General features: G+C 39.1%; 1 long non-coding RNA gene across 1 annotated transcript; it reads left to right on the top strand.

Annotated features, from left to right (window-relative positions):
- Positions 1-5,625: 5,625 nt before the first annotated feature.
- Positions 5,626-17,640, top strand: LOC118993711 (uncharacterized). The gene is made up of 3 exons (XR_005067926.1): positions 5,626-5,708; positions 10,004-10,009; positions 17,630-17,640. It is a non-coding gene; the product is annotated as an uncharacterized LOC118993711 (long non-coding RNA).
- Positions 17,641-18,924: the final 1,284 nt, after the last annotated feature.

Genomic DNA, 18,924 nt, shown 5'->3' with positions numbered 1-18,924 from the left:
AGAAAACCTACTTGAAAGAGTAATAACGGAAAATTTTCCTAAGTTGAGGAGAGAGAAAGTCACACAGATTCAGGAATCGCAGAGAGTCCCAATCAGATGGAACCCAAAGAGGCCTACTGCAAGACACATCAAGACACATAAAATGGCAAACCTACAAGACAAAGAGAAAATCCTAAAGGCAGCAAGGGAGAAAAAGGAAGTAACATACAAGGGAGTCCCAATAAGGTTGGCTACTGACTTCTCAATGGAAACATTCCAAGCAAGAAGAGAATGGCAAGAAATATTCCAAGTAATGAGAAACAGAGGCCTACAACCAAGGCTATTGTACCCAGCAAGGCTCTCAATCAAGATAGAAGGCCAAATAAAGAGCTTCCAAGACAAAAGAAGTCTAAAAGAATACGCCTCCACAAAACCTGCTCTACAAGAATTACTAAAAGGGCTGCTTTAAGGAAAGGAAGGAAAAGAGAGAGACAGAGAGGAACACAGGTACATAAATGGCAATGAATAAGTACCTTTCGATAATAACTTTAAACGTAAATGGATTAAATGCACCAATTAAGAGACATAGAATAGCTGAATGGATAAGAAAGCATGACCCACACATATGCTGCCTACAAGAGACTCACCTGAGGACAAAAGACCACCACAGACTGAAAGTGAAAGGATGGAAACAAATTTTCCAAGCAAATGGACATGAAAAAAAAGCCGGGGTAGCAATCCTCATATCAGACAAAATAGACTTCAAAAAAAAGGCTATAAAGAGAGACCCAGAAGGTCACTTCATAATACTCAAGGGAAGAATCCACCAAGAAGACATTAACATCATAAATATATATGCACCCAACACAGGAGCACCCAAATATATAAAGAAAATCCTAGAGGACCTCAAGAAAGATATTGACAGCAACACAATTATAGTAGGGGATTTTAACACCCCACTGTCAAAAATGGACAGATCTTCCAAACAAAATATCAACAAAGATATAGCAGCATTAAACGACACTCTAGAAGAAATGGACCTAATTGATATATATAGAGCCATCCATCCCAAAGAAACTAAATACACTTTCTTTTCAAACGCACATGGAACATTTTCAAAGATAGATCACATGATAGGACACAAAACCAGTCTCAACAACTTCAGGAAAATAGAAATCATACCAAGCATCTTCTCTGATCACAAGGGACTGAAATTGGAAACCAACCCCACAGGAAAAAACCCAAAACACCCAAAATCATGGAGACTGAATGGTAGGCTATTGAACAATGAATGGGTCAAGATTGAAATTAGGGAGGAAATCAAAAAACTCCTTGAAACAAATGAAAATGAACTCACCACAACCCAAAATTTATGGGACACAGTGAAGGCAGTCCTGAGAGGGAAGTTCATAGCGATACAGGCTCACCTAAAGAGGATAGAAACATTTCAAACAAACAACCTAACCCAACGCCTGCAAGAACTCGAGGAACAACAACAAAGACAGCCCAGAGCAAGTAGAAGGAAGGAAATAACCAAGATCAAAGCAGAATTAAATGACATAGAGACTAAAAGCACAATTCTAAAGATCAATGAATCCAGGAGTTGGTTTTTTGAAAAGATAAACAAAATAGACAAACCTTTAAGTAGGCTCATTAAGAAAAGAAGAGAGAGGACACAAATAAACACAATCAGAAATGAAAGAGGAGAGATTACAACTGATACCACAGAAATAGAAAGGATTGTAAGAAATTACTATGCGGAACTGTATGCCAAGAAATTTGAAAACCTGGGTGAAATGGACAAATTTCTAGAAAAATATAATCTTCCAAAACTCAATGAAAAAGAAGCAGAAAACCTGAACAGGCCAATAACAGCAAATGAAATTGAAGAAGTAATCAAAAAACTCCCATCACACAAAAGCCCTGGGCCAGATGGTTTCACAGGAGAATTCTACAAAGCTTTTAAGGAAGAGCTAACCCCTATTCTTCACAGACTATTCCAAAAAATCCAAAAGGAGGGAAAACTCCCCAACTCTTTCTATGAAGCCAGCATCACCCTAATCCCAAAGCCAGATAGAGACACAACAAAGAAAGAAAATTACAGACCAATATCACTGATGAACATAGATGCTAAAATCCTCAACAAAATATTGGCAAATCGCATCCAACAATATATCAAAAAGATCATACACCACGACCAAGTGGGATTCATCCCGGGGATGCAAGGATGGTTCAATATACGCAAATCAATAAATGTAATACACGAAATAAACAAAAGCAAAGACAAAAACCACATGGTCATATCAATAGATGCGGAAAAAGCTTTTGATAAGGTACAACACCCATTTATGATAAAGGTACTCAGCAAGGTGGGAATAGAGGGAACATTCCTCAATATAATAAAGGCCATATATGAAAGACCTACAGCCAACATCATACTCAATGGGCAAAAACTAAAAGCTTTTCCACTAAGATCAGGTACAAGACAAGGTTGCCCACTTTCACCACTTCTATTCAATATAGTATTAGAAGTTCTAGCTGCAGCGATCAGACAAGAAAAGGAAATAAAAGGCATCCAAATCGGAAAGGAGGAAACAAAACTGGCATTGTTTGCAGATGACATGATAGTGTACATGGAAAACCCTATAGCCTCTACCAAAAAACTGCTGGAACTAATAAATGAATTTGGCATAACAGCGGGATACAAAGTTAATATCCAGAAATCAAAGGCATTTTTGTATACCAACAATGAAGCAGCAGAAGCAGAAATCAGGAAAAAAATCCCATTCGATATAGCAAAAAGAAAAATAAAATATCTGGGAATAAACCTAACCAAGGAGGTAAAAGACCTGTATGCAGAAAACTACACAACACTGAAGAAAGAAATCAAGGAAGACACAAATAAATGGAAACATATACCGTGTTCATGGATTGGAAGAATTAACATCATCAAAATGTCCATACTACCCAAAGCAATTTACAGATTCAATGCAATACCTATTAAAGTACCAATGGCATATTTCACAGACATAGAACAAACACTTCAAAAATTTATATGGAACCAGAAAAGACCCCGAATAGCTGCTGCAATTTTGAGAAAGAAGAACAAAGTAGGAGGGATCACAATACCTGATATCAAACTGTATTACAAGGCCACTGTAATCAAAACAGCCTGGTACTGGCACAAAAACAGGCACATAGACCAATGGAATAGAACAGAGAGCCCAGAAATAAACCCAACTCTCTACAGTCAATTAATATTCGACAAAGGGGGCAATAACATAAAATGGAGTAAAGACAGCCTTTTCAACAAATGGTGTTGGGAGAACTGGACAGCTACATGCAAAAAAATGAAACTTGAGCACCAACTTACACCATACACCAAAATAAATTCAAGGTGGATAAAAGACTTAAATATAAGCCGTGAAACCATTAAAACCCTAGAGGAGAGCCTTGGCAAGAAAATCTCAGATATTCCACGCAGCAATATTTTTACTGATACGTCCCCTAGAGCAAGGAACATAAAGGAAAGAATAAACAAATGGGATCTCATCAAAATTAAAAGCTTCTGCATGGCTAAGGAAAACAGTATCAAGATAAAAAGAGAAGCAACTGTTTGGGAAAACATATTTGCCAATGATACCTCAGACAAAGGTTTAATCTCCAAAATATACAAAGAACTCACTCGACTCCACTCAAAGAAGACAAGCAACCCAATTAAAAAATGGGCAGAGGACTTGAACAGACATTTCTCCAAGGAGGACATACAGAGGATCCAGAGACACATGAAAAGATGCTCGATATCGCTAGCTATCAGAGAGATGCAAATTAAAACCACAATGAGATACCACTTAACACCAGTCAGAATGGCTATCATAAACAAAGAAACAAACAACAAGTGCTGGAGAGGTTGTGGGGAAAAGGGGACCCTAGTTCACTGTTGGTGGGATTGCAGACTGGTACAACCACTATGGAAAACAGTATGGAATTTTCTAAGAAAACTAAAAATGAACGTGCCTTTTGACCCAGCAATTCCACTCTTGGGAGTATATCCTAAGAACCCTGAAACACCAATCCAAAAGAACCTATGCACCCCGATGTTCATAGCAGCACAATTTACGATAGCCAAGAGTTGGAAGCAACCTAGATGCCCATCGGTAAATGACTGGATCAAAAAGCTATGGTACATTTACACAATGGAATTCTATGCTGCAGAAAGGAAGAAGGAGCTCCTACCCTTTGCAACATCATGGATGGAACTGGAGAGCATTATGCTGAGTGAAATAAGCCAGGTGGTGAAAGACAAATACCATATGATATCACCGTTAACAGGGATCTAAACAAAACAAACGAGCAAGCAAAATATGACCAATGACACTCAATTACAGAACAGGCTGACAGGGTCCAGAGGGGAGAGAGGAGAGAATCATAGGGGAAAAGGGGATGGACTCACATGAACAAGTATAAAGGACACATGGACAATAACTAAGGGTGGGGGGTGGAAATGGGAGGGAGGCGGGGAGCATGGGGCGGGGGCGGGGGCGGGCAGGGTTGGGAATATAAGACAGAAACCTGTACTTGAACAAGAATTAAATAAAAAAATTATTTAAAGCCCTGGCTGGTGTAGCTCAGTGGATTGAGCGTGGGCCTGCGAACCAAGCAACCGCGGTTCAATTCCCAGTAAGGGCACATGCCTTGGTTGCAGGCCAGTTCCCAGCAGGGGACGCAAGAGAAGCAACCATACATTGATATTTCTCTCCCTCTCTCCTTCCCTTCCCCTCTAAGGATAAATAAATAAACTCTTTTAAAAAATTATATAGTTATAGTATTTTTTTAACTTTTAAAAATCCTCACCCAAGGATATATTTATCGATTTTGGAGAGAGAGAAAGGGTGAGAGAGAGAGACACACATCAGTGTGAGAGAGAAACATCAATCGGTTGCCTCCCTATGTGCTCCGAGGATCAAACCCACAACCTAGGTATGTGCCCTGACTGGCAATCAAACCCACAATCATTTTATGCGATGATGTCTCCAACACTGAGAAGACACCCAGCCAGGGTGTCTAGTTATAGTTGTTTTTAATACTTTTTTTGTTTTAAGCTTCACACAAGATTTATCAGTAATTTATAATGCCACCTTACAACATTAGATTATTTAGAATTTAACAATATACTTACCTTTGCCATGTTTTTCTGTTACTAAAAAAAAGTGCTTTTCTTTTCAGAAGCTTAAAAATTCTGTTTAGCATTTCTTGTACAACTGGTGATATACTCTTTAAGCTTTTCCCTGTCTATAAAACTCTGTCTCTCCTTTCTTTCTGAAGGACAACTTTACTGGGTAGAGTAGTCATGATAGGCAGGATTTGTTTTTCTTTCATAACCTTGAATGTATTTTGCCACTTTTTTCTGGCCTGCAATCTTTCTGCTGAAAATTCTTATGATGGTCTTATGAGGATTCCTTGTACATAAGTTTTTTTCCTCCCGTTTTTAATAGTTTTCCCTTGTCTCAACTTTTGACAATTCAATTACCGTTGACCCTTGAACAACATGAGTTTGAACTGAGTGGGTCTACTAATATGTGGATTTTAAAAAATACTATAAATGTATTTCCCATCCTTTAATAATGTTTCCTTTGATTTTAATAACATTTCCTTTTCTCTAGCTTACTTTATTGTAGTAATACAGTATATAATGCATATAACACAGAAAATGTGTGTTAATTGACTGTGTTATCAGTAATGCTTTGGGTCAACAGTGGATCTTTAATGAGGTTTTCAAGAAGTCAAAATTATACACAGATTTTTGACTATGCAGAGGCTCAGTAACCCAACCCTGGTGTTGTTCTATGGTCAAGTGTATAATGTTTATTGGTGTGGGTCTCTTTGGATTTATCTTATTTAGAATTTACTGGCTTCCTGGATCTCGATATCTGTGTCCTTCCCCAAGTTAGGGAAATTTTCAACCATTATTTTTTCAAACAAGTTTTCTGCTCTCTCTCTCCTCCTTCCGGGAACCCTATGATATGAAAATTAGTCCACTTGATGTTTTCCCATAGGGCCTCTAAGCTATGTTCATTTTCTTTTTTGCTCCTCTAATTGGATGAATTCTACTGCCCTGTTTTCAGTTTCTCTGATTGTTTTTTCTACTTCAGTCTTCCATTGAACCCCTTAATCTAATTTTTCAGTTTAATTATTGTATTCTTCAGCTCTGTGATTTCTTTTGGGTACTTTCTAGTATTTTCTCTCTTTATTGCAATTTTTACTTTGCCATGCATTGTTTTTCTGACGTCAGGAAAACATATTTCTTACTACTATTTTGAATTCTACCAGGCAAACCATTTATCTCCATTTCATTAAGTTCTGTTTTTGGAGTTTTATCTTGTCTTCTGTTTGGTTTACCTTGTCTATTTCTTCAGTTTTCTTGACTGTCTGTGCTAATTTCTGTGCATCTAATAAGTCAGCTCTCCCAGTCCTAATGAAATGGTCTCATGTAAGAGATTAACCTTAATGTTCACCCTGTCCTGAGCTCTTGGTTGTTTCTCAAATCTCTGTGATTGTTCAAGTGGCCTTCTTTGTTCTTAGAGGCTCCAATAATTGAGGGTGTGCCGAGATCCATTTTAATGTGGTATTTTCTCATTCACCCAATGTGTAAGAGTCACTCAGCTAGATTCTGGATTTCTTTTGAAAGAAATTGCTTGATGGGCAACCATAGATTTAGTGTGTCCAGGAAAGAACATGAGTTCAGGAGCCTCCCATGGTGCCATCTTAGACTGGGACTCCAATAAAGCTTTCTTAAAGAAAAGAAAGAAAACAGGGAACTTCTAGGCTAATGATTACAATAAAATATTTTAACTGTCTAAGATTATCAGACAGCTTATTTTTATTTTTGAATTATAATGCTAATAAACATTAAGACAAATATATATATTTAAAAGAACAATACTTAGATTTTATTCAATTATAGTTCTTTACTTCAAAGACAGCCAGAGGTCATCTTGATTCTAACTTATTCTTACTCTTTTCTTTATTAGATCAAGTAACAAATCTTTTTTTATTTCCCATCCCCCCCACAACACACAAAGGAGAAACGTTTTTCAAAAAGCATCAGTTTGTTGTAAAAAAATTATTTTCTTAATAAGTGAATAACTTATAAATAATACATTTCTTTTTGTTAATTCTACCACTATATTAAAATAGGTAAAAATTGAAGGGTTTGGGTGGAAATATCAGGGTCTGATATTATTATAAATATATCTTTGGGATAAGTTGAATCAATTTATAGGAAGAAAACACTACAGGTGTATCTTGCTTTAAGAAAATTAAGCATGAGGATACCTAATTTTACAGCAAATTTCAACAGGGAGATGACTCCTGCTGTCTCAGGATTTGTTGCTTGCCAAAAAGATTTACTGCAGGGTATAACAAAATCATTATTTTAATGCATTGGAATTGAATTATACTTAACAAAAAATTGTTTCATACAATTTTGTAGGTACATATCTAATTCACAAAGCTAAGTGTAACTATATTAGTCTTACATATGATATTGTTATTTGAGGACAGTTAAGCAAATAAACACCTGTGAAGACATGACTCTTTGAAAGTCCTAAACCAGTCAGAATATGAACCCTCACCAGACAGTTTTAACCTCTCTAAGATACATTGTGTAACAAGAATTGTAGAAAATTCATATTAAAATAACTACTTGCTTAATTCCACACGCATATAGAATATTAGAAAAGCTCCCTTTAAAGATTTATTTCAAATTTTTAAACATCTTAAGTGATATAGAAAATAGAAAACTTCACATTTATAAGTTAAAACTTAAACCAATTCTCTTCCAAACCAAAAAGTATAAAAAAGCCAATGAATAAGGAATTCAGTGAGTCTCAGATGTGCTCTTCAACAAAGTAACATAAGACATCATATTCACCTCTTCTGTCCCTCAGTCCCTCATCTCTAACCAGAGCAGATGGAATAAGAATAAATAGGTATGTAAGGTTTCTGACAATTCCAAAGGGGCTATGATTTTTCTTCATCAAAAAATGCCACTCAGTATACCTTTTAAAAAAAGTAAATGCCACAAAGTCCGTTTACTAAATAAATTATCCTATCAGCTTTTCATTTTTGTAAACATTATTATTATTGTTTTGTATTGTAGAGTATGTTAATGCTCTATTTTGGTACACCCAGTTACCTTGCTAAACAATTTTTATGTTCTCAATGGGTCTAAGTTTCTTATATAAAGATAGGACTAACTTTTCTATACAAATAATGAAATAGGACTGGACTTACCACAATCCCCAGGCTGGCTTGAAAAACTATTTAAACCATGCATTGGCAGACTAATACGCCCCAATAATGTCCACATCTCTGTACTTATGCTTTTATATTATTTCCCTCTCTTGAGTGTTGGCTGAACTCATTAGCTTGCTTTTAAAGAATGAAAGTACAGCAGAAGTCATGTGATGTCACTTCCAAGGTTTGATTATAAAAAGACTGTGGCTTCCATGTTGGATGCTCTCTCTCTCCCTCTCTTGGATTGCTTGCTCTGGGGGAAGCACGCTGCCATGGCATGTGACAGTCCTGTGGAAAGACTCACATGAGTAAGCTTGGAAGCAAATCTTCTAAAGTATATCAACAGCCACACGAGCAACCGTGGAAGCAGATTCTCCCCACACTGAGTCTTGAGATGACTGATATCTTGGCCGCAGTCTCATAAGAGACTGAACCAGAACCAGCCAGCTAATCTTATTGGATCCTTGAACTATAGATGAACCATAGATAGTTTGAGATAATAAATGCTTGTTGTTTTAAGCTGCTAAGTTTAGGGTAATTTGTTGTACAATTATGGATAACTAATGAATGCCATGACAGGTAACTCCTAACAACAGAGGTGCCAGGTAAGAGACAGCCAAAGAGGCGGAATCAAGGCAGTCAGGGGACTGAACGGGAGGGGATGAAGAGAAGAGTGCTCACTGAGCCCCTGTGTCATGCTAGGCACTGTGCCAGGCACCCTACAGACGGAGCTAATTCTCATTACACTGTAACACTGGCCTCATTATTCCCATGTTATACTTGAGTAACCTGAAGTTCAGAAGGGTTAAATAATTTTCCATACTTTATTCCACTAATAGGTAGCAAACACCAGATTTTGAACTCTGGAATAAACACACATACACACGCACACATATACACAGAGGGTCTGGCACAAATAATGCCCCTTTTATTATAATATCTTTTATTAAAAAATTATAAACATGTAATTCGGTAACATAACAATATCACACTCAAGCACACTGTGTGACATTTTAGGTGACATGTTCACATTGCTGTGCATCTCGTGTGAGACATTCACGTACCCTACCAACCACACTCAAGCAAGCCTTACATCTGCCAGACCCCGTGTAGCCCAATTGCAATGAGAAAGGAGAGCAAAGACAATACTTAGTAACACTGGTGATGAGCGAAGACGTACAGAGCTAACCCTTTCAGACACATACCTAACATTTTATGTGATTAGAGCGGGATATGAGCAGAGTGTTGTAGGAGCATGAAAACAGCTTGCAGTGTGGGAGGGGATGGAAGGAAAATCCCACTGAGGGGTTACATTAGAAGTGAACAGCAGTCTTTCTGTTATACCTGGCAGAGCCTGGGCTCTGAATCAGACTGATGTGGGTTCAGGGCAGGCATTGTCTCTGTGACCTGGGCAAGTTACTTCTTGCTGTCATAGTTTCATTATCTGTACTGACAGAATGAGGAATTGCATGTAAATTGCTTGGCAGGGAGTCATGTATTTGGTAAACACTTATAAATGTTCACCATTAATATTATTATTGTTTTTTCTTCAAAACTGACTCTCTCTTAATGAATATATAATTACCAGTACCACCTTTTATGCTCGCCAGTCAGTGTGTTTGTAAGGGAAGAAAAAATGTTTCCCTACAATAACTGGGCAAGAGTTGAAAGAAGAAAAACAAAGAGACAGAGAATATGAGAAAAGGAAGGAGGAGAAATACAATAGGTATGTGTTTGTGAGATAATGGTTGTGTGAGGCAAATGTACATCTCTGGGAGCAGAAGCAGAGAGGGAGGCTGGCATGTGGGCTCTCTCTGTAGGAGAAAAGACTGCATTTTATTCATCTTCATATTGTCATAAAAGTATCAGGTCCACAGTCATTCAATAAGTGAATGAACCCATTCACTCTTCCACTCAGCAAGCCCTGACTCAAAGCTATTGTGCTCCATCACGTTACCGTGAGGGTAGCATTGTGGAGCTCATATTCTAATAAGTAAAGACAGGCAATCTACACATGATGTACAGAATAAAACTACATACATAAAGTAAGAATATATTTGGGGTGTGACAACTGCTGGGGGAGGTGCCACGGCAGGAAAATGGGCCGAAGAGACGAAGCAAGGAACTGTGCCACTTTAGCTGAGGTGGTCGTGGTGCGAGTCCTGGGAGAAGGACGAGCCAGCTCCCGGAGTGGATATCCACAGCCCCCTCAGTGCCACCCACGGCCAGGGCCTGCCACACACTCACTCACGTCTGGAACTGAGGGAGAGGGAGGGAAGGGGGAGACTAGGTGTTGGATCGTTAGAGAGTGTTTGATCAACTAAACTTTGAAGATGTGAAGGTTATGATTTCTTCTGCAAACAGCTTTACAAGATGCTACAACATCACTTGCTATAAGAAAGGAGGAGCATGCTTTACTCATCCGTATCCAGAATCCCAAGCATGCCCTTCTTCACCAACACCGACCTGACAGTTCTCCCTGCATTGTCTTCATGGTTGTCCAAACACCACGGGCAAGAAAGGGGAGGAGCCTAGAGTGGACTCGCGTGACCCTGCAGGAAAGGGCTCCCTGAATTTTGTACACTTGGCTCCTTACTGCTTCACCATAGTCTTGGCCTTGATTGGTTGATGGGCTCCGTAGGTGGGTTGAGTTTTGATTTTGTATTTTGTTGACTTTTTAAAAATAATACATGCTTGTTATTTTAAATGTCAATCAATACAAATTTAAAAACAAGCGCTAAAGTACCTCTATTTTTATCCTCATTAGTAATTGGTAAATATTATTATAGACTTGTTTCTATGCACGTATAGAAACAGAAAGTTGGTAAACATATAAGCAATGTAGATAGTCAAAGAAATGTGCAGGTATAAATAGAAATTATTTTATAAAGATAAGATAATACTAGACATGATATATTTTTAGATATTTTATTTATTTATTTTTAGAGAGATGGGGACGGAAGGAGGGAGGGAAACATCAATGTGTAGTTGTCTCTCGTGTGCCCCCTACTGGGGACCTGGCCCACAACCCAGGCATGTGCCCTGACTGGGAATCGAAGCAGCGACCCTTTGGTTTGCAGGCTGGCACTCAATCCACTGAGCCAAACCAGCCAGATCTATATATGATTACTTTTAAACCAACATATAGTTTGATCTGATTTTTTTTTTACTTAACCAGAGAAAAGCCTGAGGAAAATCAAAGGAATAACAGAACCTCAGTTATATGTATCTTGACACATAAGCTATTGATTCCTAAAACATCCTTCTAAAACTTTTTAAAATGGATATTGAAATTATTCAACTTTAGAGAGTCTATTTGCATAAGACACAATTTTATATACAGATAATGATAAGGAATCCACTAAAAAACTATTAGAACTATTAAACAAGTTCAATAAGTTTGCAGGATAGAAAACAGTAAGCAAAAATCAGTTGTATTTCTAAATTCTTGCAACAATCTGAAAAGAGAATCTGAAAATTAAGCAACACCGAACAATAGAGCAACGCCTTCCAAGTGTCAAGGAATATATAGGTTCTCATCTCCTAGTCTTCCTTTGTCATAGCAGTTCTCAAGTTGCGCAACTGAGAAACTGTAGTAACAGCACATTATTTGATCTGACAATACTTATTTTTTAAAACAGCCAAAATAGTTCAAGGTGGCTGCTTCTGGGAGATGGGTACTGCTGAGAACCAGGAATGGCTGTCTTTCATTATAAGCTTTCATATTATTTGATATATCAGATATTATTTGATATTAACAAAGTAAATATATTTTGATAAAACCTCTCATTGATGTTGAGGAAAGAAAAAATAATCTGAAATATGATCAAATATATTAAAGATATCTAGCTGTTTGGCCACCAGATTTTTCCATAAAGGTGTTGCCACTCCCCCATCGCAACTGCAGAAACACTAACAGGTTCTCTAATCTGGGGTAACAAAGTGGTTAACATATTATTATTACTACTTTTGACAACTTTGTCAGAGACCAGATCTGCATTCTAGATTTATCTTACTCTTTCTTCTTGGTGTTATTTTATTTATTTCTTTGTCTGAAAAGGAAATTAGGTATGAAGTCTTGATTAGATCCAAGCTAAGCACTTTTAGCAAGTGTAACTCATAGGTGATGCTTTGTACTTCATTTTACAACTCCCTAGGAGATTAGTGGTGTTAAGTGTGGTTCCTGGGTTAAGGCAGTGACCATCGGATTCCTCAGTTACACAGACATGTTTGGAAAAAAAACACATTAAGCTTTTACTCCTTAAGTGCCTGTAGACGCCTTCTCTGGTTCCTTCTCTCCGTCCTGTTCTTTGAAGGGCGGCCTACTTTCTCTGTCCTGATCATGCAACAAGTTTCTGTGAACAACTCAGGGTGAGGTGGGAGTAAAAGCCCAGGAAAGGGAGTGCAGGGGAAATCCAACAGAACGGCATGAAACCTAAAGCAAATGGTAAAAACGAGCAACAGGTTCCAAATGTGAATTGGAGAGAAACGCATAAAAACCCTATCTGCATCTGACATCTTTAGGAATGGAGAGAGACAGGGGAAATAACACATTTACTTGGATGCCTTCAAGTCAGAGAGATTCACCTTCACCATTCAGGGGTGTGAAGCAGACACTTTTGCAAGACTTGAACCCTTCTCAAGTTGTTAGACTGTGTCTTTTCTTTCCTTTGCTTTTGCCAGTAAGTTCAATATTCAGAGAAATGCCTTGTCTCTGACATCTTCTCCAGGCACAAAATAATGGATTAAATTGATGCTTTCTATAGTGTGCTTGAAAGACAATAATTTGGGGTATGAGGAGGAAAATCATTAAACACTTTTTCTGATTATTTTTATCTCACTCTTTTAGATTTGTTTGTGTGTGTGTGTTTTAGAAATACATTAGTACATTCATATATAATTACAGTGTGTAAGTAAAAATGTATTGGGGGAGTTATATGAAGAAAAAAGACATGATTGTTTGTTTTTTAAAGTAATTTGTAAGGTGATCCTTAGGCACCATGTAAATATTATTCTCCAAAGACCTCTCACCTAATAAGCAGTTTAAGCTTTCATTGACCATTGTTGGCTTCATCAGTCATTTCAATGGAACTAAAACAATGGCACTTTTTCCAGTTCTGTCCTTCTTCCTGAATTGGCTAGCTGGCACTGTCTGGTGAAGAAAAAGCTGTGTCTTATGAACTGAGGAGGAAGTAGGACCACAGAATTTTAAAATGTCAGCCTTTGAAGACCGCTGGTATCTTTACCAGGGCTCCTTTCCATGATTTTGCAAATTGTGCTTCATACTACTCTGAGGGGGTTGAGGGGGAGGCTTGGCATAGTACTCATTTTAGCCATCTAACCTTTATGGCCATTTTCTGGAAGACAGCAGAGAAGCGTCTTAAGGAAGGGCCTGTTTTCCAGTTTAGACAGAGTTGCACTGGGGCCAGTGGCTGGGGCATGTGTACCCCTATCTCTGGCTGCTCCTCTTAGAACCTTGGAAGTCAGCACCTGGGAACCAGTAGTGGTTTTGATCTGTTCCCCAGGTGTGTGCATCTCCCCAAACCTTGTCCCACTAGACACATTTCCCCCATTCAGAGCCTCTTACCCACCATCCTGTGAAAACAGTTCAGTGAAACAAAGCAAAGCAAAACAAACACACCTCTTCTGTGCTGACTGAACATCTGTGGGGTCTCTCTATTCCTGGCTCACCTAGAGCAACTGCCTTCCTAAAATCTGTCACATGCACTCCTTTGTGCTCTGCTGGAGCGATTCACAGAGTGATGGAAAATTCTGAGTTCTCCCTGTGCCCCATCCCCAGGGACCTGCTGGTAATTACAGCTTTTACTTGACAGTGTCCTGTGGACAAGCACACTGATGGCAGTCGCCTCCGGGAGGTGCAGCCGTTTTGGGAACAGGGTGACACTTATCTGCTTGGATTTCCACAGGCTACTAGTTTTGTTGTTAAAAGTTTTCCGGGACTTTGGGGAGTGTTTATTTCTTCTTGTACCATCACTGACAATTTTCTTTTCTCACTGTGGGTGCTGTCGTATATAATTAAGGTCTGTGCTCCAAAATAGTCATAAGTGGTGATTACATTACCATCAGCTGAATGCCACCAATGTGATCCCTGTGAAATTCAGAGAAGTTGCATGTGGTGACTTATTTTTGTTGCTTCTAACAAGAACTCAGGCCATACACTCATGGAGCACTTCAGTTTAGAAACTAGAAGACAGGTTTGAGCTACCCTGTTTTTATCTTGAAATCAAGGGTTTTCCACCTTGGCACTCCTAACATTGAGGATTGGATAACTCTTTGCTGTGGTCAGTGTCCTGTGCATTACAAAATGTTGACCAGCCTTCATGCTTCTACCCGCTTCAAGCCAACAGCATCTCCTCTCCCAAACTGTGACAACCAAAAATGTCTCCAGATATTACCCAGTGTCCCCTGGGGGCAAAGTTTTCTCTGGTTGAAAATCACTGCTCTCAGTGATAAAGTGTTGGTGTAGATTGTGTTCATTTCGGTAGCACACATTTTATTGTGTCATTCTTTTTTTTTAAGCCTCACAAAATTTCTGCCTTGCCTCATAAATGTATAACAGAAATAACGTTCCTAATCATATTTATTTTTCTGAAGAGTTATCCTAAGTAGTTTCTAATGAGTTTAGCCAATTAGTGGGGGACTAGAGGGGGTGCTTTTATCCAACTAAGCAATGCCAATTTATTCACACTAGGCACCATCAAAAATACTAGGAACAAATTGATAAAAAATAATAACTTGTGCCATTATGCCCCACTCTTCACCTGTTGATTTGCTTCTAAGAGTAAGGTATTTTGGAAACCTAAATTTAATAGCATCTTTACTACTTTATTTCAAAGATTCCCCCTAAATGGCTATTCCATGGCCTAAGATACACAATGAGAGAGATTGATGGGATCTGCTAGGCAACCTCAACTCAACCCCTCACTTACACCTGGGGACACTGACCCCCTTGTGGCAACGCAATCCAAGGACCTGCGGTGACAGTATCAGGAAAGGTCTGAGCCCTGGTGTAGTAACTCCATCTAACATGCTAGTTGTTTCAGAAACCCAGAGAGTAGCAACAAAGACCTACGGTTTTTGAGGAGGGGTGGAGTTCATTCCACAAGGGATAATGAGAGAAGAACATGCCCAGATATATCTTCCTGATTTTGCAATTTCACTCAAGTTCAATGAGTTACATCCTCATAAGGCAGTTTTATTTAAATCTGAGAATTCTCTATTATTGTCATTATGTGTCTATCACAGTGACTGAAGCACTGTCCGCATTCAATAAACATTAGATAGGTAACTAGTGGGTTACCGGTTCGGATGGACAAGGGTTTTCCAATTCACAGAGGGTGGTTCCAATTTTCTCTCAGTCTGACAATCAACACAGGTTCAGGTGTCTGAAGATTCTGTTGTTTCGTCAGATTTAAGGATTCTGAGGAAACTCCCAAGGGTAGGTACCCCTTGATGTAGGGCAGTTTTGGAGCTCTCCATAGGTCCAGGACAATTTTTAACCCAGAACCCCTGGGGTTTCTAGAACTACTCATTAATTTTTTCATTTTAAAGATTATCTAGAATTCTAAGACCCCAGTGGAGGTTTAAGGGGTGTATCGAGGCTTTTCAGACTTTAACATGCATAGGAATCCCCTGGGGATCTTGTTAAGATCCAGATTCTGATTTAGTCGTTCTGGAATGCGGCTGAGATTCCGCATTTCTGGCAAGCTCCCAGGTGGCACTTTGCTGCTGGTCCAAGGGATGGGACTCTGAATCAATTTTGAACCAAACCTGATTTGCGATTATAATACAAATCAATAAAGCAAATGGCCACTCATTTTCTTTTCCAGAGAGTGAAAGCAGAGCATTGCTTAAGCTCACTCTTCTTGTCTCGCTGTCCCCAACTTTAATAAACGCACTCTCAAAGTCACCTGAACTCACGTTGTGAAATCTTTCCTGCACAAAGTCAAGAACCCGCACCCCAGAGGCTGGCCCGAGGCAGACCCACTCCTAGCCCAGGCCCCTTTCCAGTAACAGGTTGAAAGTTCGGAAGTTCTCTCCCAGTAGAAGTCTCAGGGCTCAGGCACATGAAGTTTTCTGTATCGCAAGTTTGCCAATCACTTTTGGATGTTATGAGACGTGAAAACAATGATGATAGCTGCTAGTGGGTGGTTCCTGATTGGAATTGCTTGGAGCTTGTAAAAATCTCCATGCCCACCCCATGTGGCACCCTTACCAAAATGAAATCAGGGTGTCTGGGTTGGAAGCCAGCGATCAGGAGATTTGAAAGATTCCGAGGTGATTTCAACGTGCAGCAAAGTATAGGAACCAATGTCCCTAATGGTGCATGTCTCACGACAACAAATCGTAGGCTCCTGGTTTACCTGTTTAGTAAATCCAGATTCAACATCGAGTGTGTTTACTTAAAGCCAGGCACAGGTGTTAAGTATGTGATAGCACCAGTAATTACTGTTTCTGTATGTAAGGAAAGAGAGAGTTGTGGCCCCCCACTTCACTGCTACTAGATCCAAATCGGATCCCCGCTTGATTCTCTTTCACATTAAGGTTTGACCAAACTGTCACTCCTAGAATACCTAGACTAGACTAGACTAGAACTTTCCTTGTTTACCCGATAAGCCTAATAGTGCCTTAAAGATTAAGGAAGGGTAAGAAATGTTGGCTGAACTGAGTTGGGAGTGACAGAGCTGCTGGCCTGATGCCCAAGGGTGGGATGCTAAGGGCACGGTTAGCACTGCAGGGAAAGTAAACTTTCCTTAATTTGCTTCTAAGAGGGAGTCCATGTTTAGGCCACAAACTTTTGAGGATCTCATGAAAGCTAATGCCTATTTTTCTATTATTACACATTCTGTATACAGTAGGTGGTTCCTAGATCCCTAGAAGCCCACAAATGAGCTCCCTATGTCTGTGACAGATAAAACGTAGGTTGAAAGTAGTCACTGAAATCTTGTGGTGCATATGCAACTTCTCTTAACCTTCAGAATGGACAGAGGGTGGAGGAGGATTTTTAAAAAGTACTTATGACAATGAAAAGAGAACCTACTGAATGAGAGAAGATATTCATCAATGATGGATCCTATAGGGAGTTAATACCCAAAATTAATAAGGAACTCAACTCATACAACTCAACCCCAGGCAGACAAACTATTCAATTAAAAAAATGAGCAGAGCACCTGAATAGACACTTCTCGAAAGAGGACATACAGATGTCAATAGACATGTGAAAAGATGCTGGACCTCACTAATCATCAGAGAAATGCAAATCAAAACCACAATGAGATACCACCTCACACCTGTCAGAATGGCCATCATCAATAAACCAACAAATAACAAGTGTTGGTAAGGACATGGAGAAAGGGGAACCATTTTGCACTGTTGGTGGGAATGCAGTCTGGGGCAGCCTCTGTGGAAAACAGTATGAGATTTCCTCAAAATACTAAAAATGAAACTGCCTTATGACCCAACAATCCCACTGTGGGGCATATATTCAAAGAAACACAAAACACTAATTCAAAAGGATGTATGCACCGCTATATTCATTTTAGACATTAATTACAATGGCTAAGCTATGGAAGCAGCCCGCATGCCCATCACAGAGGAGTGACAAAGTAGATGTTTGTGTATACAATGGAAGTTTACTCAGCCACGGTGTTTTGTTGTATTGTGCACTTGAAATCTGCATGCTTTTGTGAACCAACATCAATTTTTTTAAAAAAAGAAAGAAAATACCTATATTTTCTTAAAAGGTTGAAATCTTACTATTTGCAACAGCACGGGTGGACTTAAAGGGTATTATGCTAAGAGAACTAAGTCAGACAGACAAATAGCGTGAATCCACTTATGCGTGGACTCTAATGCACAATCTCACAGTTGCAGAGAACAGACTGATAGTTGCCAGAGGGGAGGGGGTGGGGGGCTGGGTGGAAAGGGAGAAGGGATTCAGAAGTACAGATTGATAGTTACAAAAGAGTNAAAGAAAATACCTATATTTTCTTAAAAGGTTGAAATCTTACTATTTGCAACAGCACGGATGGACTTAAAGGGTATTATGCTAAGAGAACTAAGTCAGACAGACAAATAGCGTGAATCCACTTATGCGTGGACTCTAATGCACAATCTCACAGTTGCAGAGAACAGACTGATAGCTGCCAGAGGGGAGGGGGTGGGGGGCTGGGTGGAAAGGGGGAAGGGATTCAGAAGTACAGATTGATAGTTACAAAAGAGTCACAGGGATGTAATGTACAGCATAGGGAATATAGTCAGTCATATTGTAATAACTGTGCATGGTGCCAGGTGGGTACTGGAAATATCAGAGGGAACGCTATGTAAAGTATTGGATTGTCAAACCTCTATGCTGCACACCTGAGACTAATATAAAATAGTATTTAATGTAAACTGTAATTGAAAAACAGAACTTTTAAAATTTTAATTAATTAATTAATTGATTTATTTATTGATGTATGGTTGCCTTTCATGCATCCCCTGCTGGGAACTGGCCGGCAACCCAGGCATGTGCCCTGACTGGGAATCAAACCGTGATCCTCTGGTTCGCAGGCCTGTGCTCAATCCACTGAGCTACACCAGCCAGGGCAAAATTTTTATTTATTTTAAATAAAAGTACTCACAACA

The sequence above is a fragment of the Sturnira hondurensis genome, unplaced genomic scaffold (assembly GCF_014824575.4).
Source record: "Sturnira hondurensis isolate 20B ecotype Veracruz unplaced genomic scaffold, ASM1482457v3 Scaffold0000880, whole genome shotgun sequence".
Lineage (NCBI taxonomy): Eukaryota > Metazoa > Chordata > Mammalia > Chiroptera > Phyllostomidae > Sturnira > Sturnira hondurensis.
The sequence above is the reverse complement of the archived record's forward strand: the minus strand, read 5'-3'. Positions and strand labels throughout refer to the sequence as shown.